Genomic DNA, 6,000 nt, shown 5'->3' with positions numbered 1-6,000 from the left:
TCCTCCTCCTGCTGCTGCTGTCTGTCTGTGTTTCCCACTGCCAGGGTACACAGATGATTTACCTTCTGCTGCCACTCTGCCACCAGCTATTACGTCAAACAATAGCTATATTGGTTGCAAAACCAAAAACCAAACAAACCATTAAAAAAAAAAAAAAAGGTTTAATTTTTCTGAGGTGCCCGGGTTGAAAACTGTGTTGTCCCAGTTGTGTATTGGACACAATGTGGGCTGCACGACCGCTGTCTGGGACCTCCTGTTGTGTTTATTTACAGCCCTGGTATCACCGCTAGGTACCAGGGCTATTATGTCACGGCGAGCTGCCTGCCTCATTGACTGCCTGCTGCCACACACTCATCCTCCTCCTCCTGCTGCTGAATTTACCTCCTGCTGTCTTTGTGTTTCCACTGCCAGGGAGCACATACAATGGTGCTTCCAACATGCGTGCGCCCACCAGCTATTTGTTACGCTCAAAAATAGCTGCATTTCTTTAAAAAAAAATTGAAAAGAGAAATACGTGAAGAAGAAGAAGACGATATTGAAAAGGAAGGAGAAGATGAAGATGAAGAAGAAGAAGAAGATGAAGAAGAAGATGAAGAAGATGATGAAGAAGAAGATGAAAAAGAAGAAGAAGATGAAGAAGATGAAGTAGAAGAAGATGAAGAAGAAGAAGAAGATGAAGAAGATGATGAAGAAGATGAAGAAGATGAAGAAGAAGAAGAAGAAGAAGAAGAAGAAGATGATGATGAAGAAGAAGAAGAAGATGATGATGATGAAGAAGAAGAAGAAGAAGAAGAAGAAGAAGAAGAAGAAGAAGAAGAAGAAGAAGAAGAAGAAGAAGAAGAAGAAGAAGAAGAAGAAGAAGAAGAAGAAGAAGAAGACAATATAGAAGAAGAAGAAGAAGATATAGAAGAAGAAGAAGAAGATATAGAAGAAGAAGATCGAGAAGAAGAAGAAGAAAGATAAAGAAGAAGAAGAACAAGTATATACAGTAACACTACTGAACAAAATTAAGGACACAACTTCTCTTTCCACATTTTTTTTTAAAGGAACATCCCCACATAATCACTTGCTGTTGTTACTTGGAAAAAAAGAGGTTTCTTGCATCATTCACCCTCAAAAAAAGTGTTGGAAGGCTATTTAAGGCCAATTCGAATAGTCAGCTCGAATAGTTAGCTCGAATACCGACTCGAATAGTGAGCTCGAAGTCCGAGGTCGAATCGAATAGTAAAAATTATTCGACTCGAATATTCGACTGACCTCGAATAATTTACTATTCGAATTCGACCAAACTCGAATTTTAAAAAGGGGTATTTGAGCATCACTAGTGTCTGGTCCTCTGGGTCTGACTGATATCATTATAAACCTCCATCCAGACCCTGGACACAACATAACAGGAGGTGTGAGGACTGTCTGTCTGTAGCGGCTGTCACAGAACGTACTCGGTGGAGAATTCTGTAAGTTATACAGCTGGGGGATAATTTTACTCTAAGGCTTGGTTCACATCAGCTTTTAGCTGCGGATCCGGCTGTACGGTTCCGGTTTCCGTTCCGCTGAATGGACAAAAAAATGCAACAGGACCTATTTTTCCTGACTGTATCGCTCGGTGGAACGGAAACGGAAGGATTTGCAGCAAAATAGGAACCTATGAAAACAGACGTTTTACAGCATAAAAACAGAGCGTTTTCCTGGATCCAGATGGCCGGATCCGTACGGCCCGATCCGCAAAATAACACAGATGTGAACCGGATCTAACATTCAGAATGATCCTATGGATAATGTATAGTATAACTTCATTCAAACACATTTGGAAAAGTTAAGAACAACATATGGCGAGTTGTATGTGCAGATTCATTAACCGAGAAATCATTTCTTCATTTAGAGCAGGGGTGTCAAACTCAAATACAAAGTGGGCCCAAATTGCACATTGGTACCAAGTCACGGGCCAACCTCAATGTCTAGTGGCCCTCATCCCTCCCTAATCAAATTTCCTGGTGTCTCATGCCCTCCCATACAGTGACCTGGTGTCTAGTGGTCCTCCTCACACCTCTTAACAGTTCCTTGATGTCTAGTGGTCCTCCTCACACCCCTGAGCAGTTCCCTGGTGTCTACTGAACCCCACACCTCCCCTATGGGCCATAGGTTGATATTTACTGTATAATTCAGAGCAGTTAGCAGTTAGTGAGTGGTACTCAATGCCAGGCTATTTAGGATTCCAGCACCGATATCTGGCTTGATAAAGTCAGTTATATATGCTTACAAAACATGTTGCCATCCTCTATAATAATCCCTAAGTGTCTCTGCGTCCCATGTCCCTGTGTTAGTGTTGGGCGAACACCTGGATGTTCGGGTTCGGGCCGAACAGGCCGAATATGGGCCAGATGTTCGACATGTTCGGCCCGAACCCCGAACTCAATGCAAGTCAATGGGGACCCGAACATGCCGCAATACGGCCCCCCTATGGGGTCGCAGGCATAAGGGGGGAGCATGCCCCGATCGCGGGGGGGGGGGGGGATGGGGGGGGGGTTGGAAATTCCCCCCACCCCCTCCGCTAGCGCTCCCCCCTCTGCCCGCTTCCCCATAAAAAAGTTGGCGTAAAGTTAAATATTACCGGTGGTGGCTGCTGCAGTGGCTGGCTGGCAGTGGTGTGAATGAGGAGGAGGAGGAGGAGTCTGAGTATGACGCGTTGAGGCCAGGCAGCGGGCGGTTCAGCGGTAGTACCCTTGTGGTACTTCCGCCCTTTCTCTGACCTCACGTCCTCTACGTGATGACGCATACGAGGGTACGCGTGACGCGTACCCTCGTATGCGTCATCACGTAGAGGACGTGAGGTCAGACAAAGGGCGGAAGTACCACAAGGGTACTACCGCTGAACCGCCCGCTGTTCGGCCTCAACGCGTCATACTCGGACTCCTCCTCCTCATTCACACCACTGCCAGCCAGCCACTGCAGCAGCCACCACCGGTAATATTTAACTTTACGCCAACTTTTTTATGGGGAAGCGGGCAGAGGGGGGAGCGCTAGCGGAGGGGGTGGGAGGAATTTCCGACCCCCCCCCCCCCCGCGATCGGGGCATGCTCCCCCCTTATGCCTGCAACCCCATAGGGGGGCCGTATTCGGCCGAACATGGGGCCCTGTTCGGCCTGGCATTGAGTAGTTCGGGCGAACCCGAACGGTTTGGCCGAACACCATCAGGTGTTCGGCCGAACTCGAACATCACCCGAACAGGGTGATGTTCTGCAGAACCCGAACAGTGGCGAACACTGTTCGCCCAACACTACCCTGTGTGTGTCCTTTTGCGCTCTGCGCATGTGCAGGGACGCAGAGACACTGAGGGGGAGTGACGCGTGGCTCGCACGCCATGACAGGCCAAGGGGTGGGCGGGCCGATGGATGGGCGGGCGTGCACGGTGGGCGTGTGCGGTGGGTGGGCGTGCGTGGAGCGTGTGCACGGCATTTGTGCGCAGCGGGGGTGCGTGGCGGGCGCATGTGCAGTGACAGACCTGGCCCATTTTTAAATGGGCTAAGGTCACTAGTGGCACAAATAATTTCCCTATTTTACCTCTTGTATTTTACCTGCGCCAGTGCTCCACGATCCTCCTGTCCCCTTGGCGCCGGGAGCGCAAACGAGTATGTGCTTGGGCAGGTCCATGCAGGCGCAGTGGCCTTCAACTTGCAAATCAGCGATACCGAACTGTGCCACGGGGAGAAGACGATCGTTGAGGACTGTGCGGTCACAGGGAGTTGGCAGAAGCCCCAGGTAAGTGAAACTCTTTTTTTTTTTAACTATCTTCAGGTTCCCTTTAAAGGTACCGTGAGCAGTAAAAATAAACAAAATCGGAACTTACCTGGGGCTTTGTCCAGCCCACCGTAGGTCTGGCGGTCCTCCGGCGTCCTCCTGACTCCTCTTCCGGTCCCGCTGCAGAATACACCACCGGCGACACCTGGGCAGAGTGTCGGGCTGACACTTTCTTATCGGTGACGCTACGTGTCATCGCGGGGCCCGCTATGGTGTCATCACAGTACTGGGCATGCACGGTTTTATAACTCTAAACAGCGCATGCGCAGTACTGTCACGGCAACCACCGTGATGATGCATAGCGGCACCGATAAGGAAGTGTCAGCCCGACACTCTGCCCCGGTGTTGCCGGTGGTGTATTCTGCTGCGGGACCGGGAGAGGAGCCAGGAGGACGCCGGGGGACCTCCCGGCCTACGGTGGGCTGGAGAAAGCTTCAGGTAAGTCCCGATTTTGCTTATTTTTATTGCTCAGGTTCCCTTTAAGCTTCTTAATACATTTTATCCATCCTGGACGCTGCTCTTCCCCCATTGGCTATCATTCATAAAGCATTTCCGCATGTGGAAATGCTTAAAACAGCTGATTTTACCGAACACTCAGCATTCATAAAGGCTCTTTCCGCATGAAAAGCTGACATTACCGAGCAGAGCGATAAATCACCGCCTTGTGCGGTCATTATCGTAACAAATGTAACAAAATGTTAATTTATAAAGATCACCGCAAGCGGTGTGAGGTCGGGAAGTACCGCTCCCTTACATGTGACGATAACCATGTTAAGTTAATGGAGACACAGACCTCCCAGGCAGCTGCAGCAGAGCGGAACACGGAGAAATGTATCAACTCGGCAACTTCCGTGTCTCCGCCTGCCTACTGCCAGCCTAGTTCGGGGAATCTCCGCACTGCTACCGCACATGGATACATTTTTATGAATGCCCACCCAGAAGTCTAAAACACCGGCAGCCGTGTTTTACCGCATTGATTCTCCTTACCGACAGCTCCTTTATGAATGATAGCCAATGTGTCAGAGCAATTAGTACTTTTGCTGTAGATGAAATTTATGGCTTTAAGGCAGCGTTCACACTGTGGTAAGATCGCTCGCATTTTACCGCATCCGGAAATGTAAAACCGTTTCACAACGACGCACACTTAAATCAATGGCTGGCTCTTGTCAGTTCACATATATAAAATGGTGAATTCTGTCCACAATTCCAATTCCGGAGGCAGATTTTCAGATACTGGGCCGATCCAATTCCCTCTTCTCCTGACTTTTCTCCTACGTGATATTTCTTATCAATAAAATGCTTTCACTTTTGGTACTTTTTCAGTTACATAGCGATGGAAAGTTATTTTAAACAGAAGATGAAAATGATCTCCTAGGAAAAAGCTTGTGAATCAGATCAGGCAAATCGCACAGTCGCCTTGCAGAGCTGGGCCCAGCCTGGGCACTATCTGCACTGAGTTTGTATGTTCTCCCCGTGTCTGTGTGGGTTTCCTCTCGGCACTCCGGTTTGCTCCTACATCCCAAAAACATACAGACAAGTTAAATGGCTTCTCTCTAAATTGCTTCTAAATGACACTGGACATACGACTATGGTCAGGGCCAGTTCTAGACTTTTTGCTGCCTGAGGCAAACTTGTCCTTTAAATTGATATTACTAATTTAAAAATGTCCATATGAAGGACAATGAACCAGGATAGAAAGGACCAGTGTGGTTTGAATTATAAAACAACAATTTTTCTTATGAAATCTTTATGGTATGCGTGACTAGGGGTGTGACGGGGACGTGACCTAGCGGTGTGGCATGGGCGTGACTTAAGTGTCCCTCTTTCTCATCTCAAAAAGGTATGCTGGTCGCTGTCCTGTCACAGCAGCTCAATGGACTCTGAGGACAGTCAGTGATATGACTATGTACTCTGTAAAGTGCTGCAGAAGATGTCAGTGCTATATAAATACATAATAATAATATGGTAGGACATTAGACTATGACTGTGGTAGGATTAGAGTGTGAGCTCCTCTGAGGACAGTCAGTGACATGACTATGTACTGTGTAATGTGCTGCAGAAGATGTCAGTGCTATATAAATACATAATAATAATATGGTAGGACATTACACTATGACTATAGTAGGATTAGAGTGTGAGCTCCCCTGAGGACAGTCAGTGACATGACTATGTACTCTGTAATGTGCTGCAGGAGATGTCAGTGCT

The sequence above is a fragment of the Hyperolius riggenbachi genome, chromosome 2 (assembly GCF_040937935.1).
Source record: "Hyperolius riggenbachi isolate aHypRig1 chromosome 2, aHypRig1.pri, whole genome shotgun sequence".
NCBI classification, from domain to species: domain Eukaryota; kingdom Metazoa; phylum Chordata; class Amphibia; order Anura; family Hyperoliidae; genus Hyperolius; species Hyperolius riggenbachi.
Note: the sequence above shows the minus strand (reverse complement) of the source record.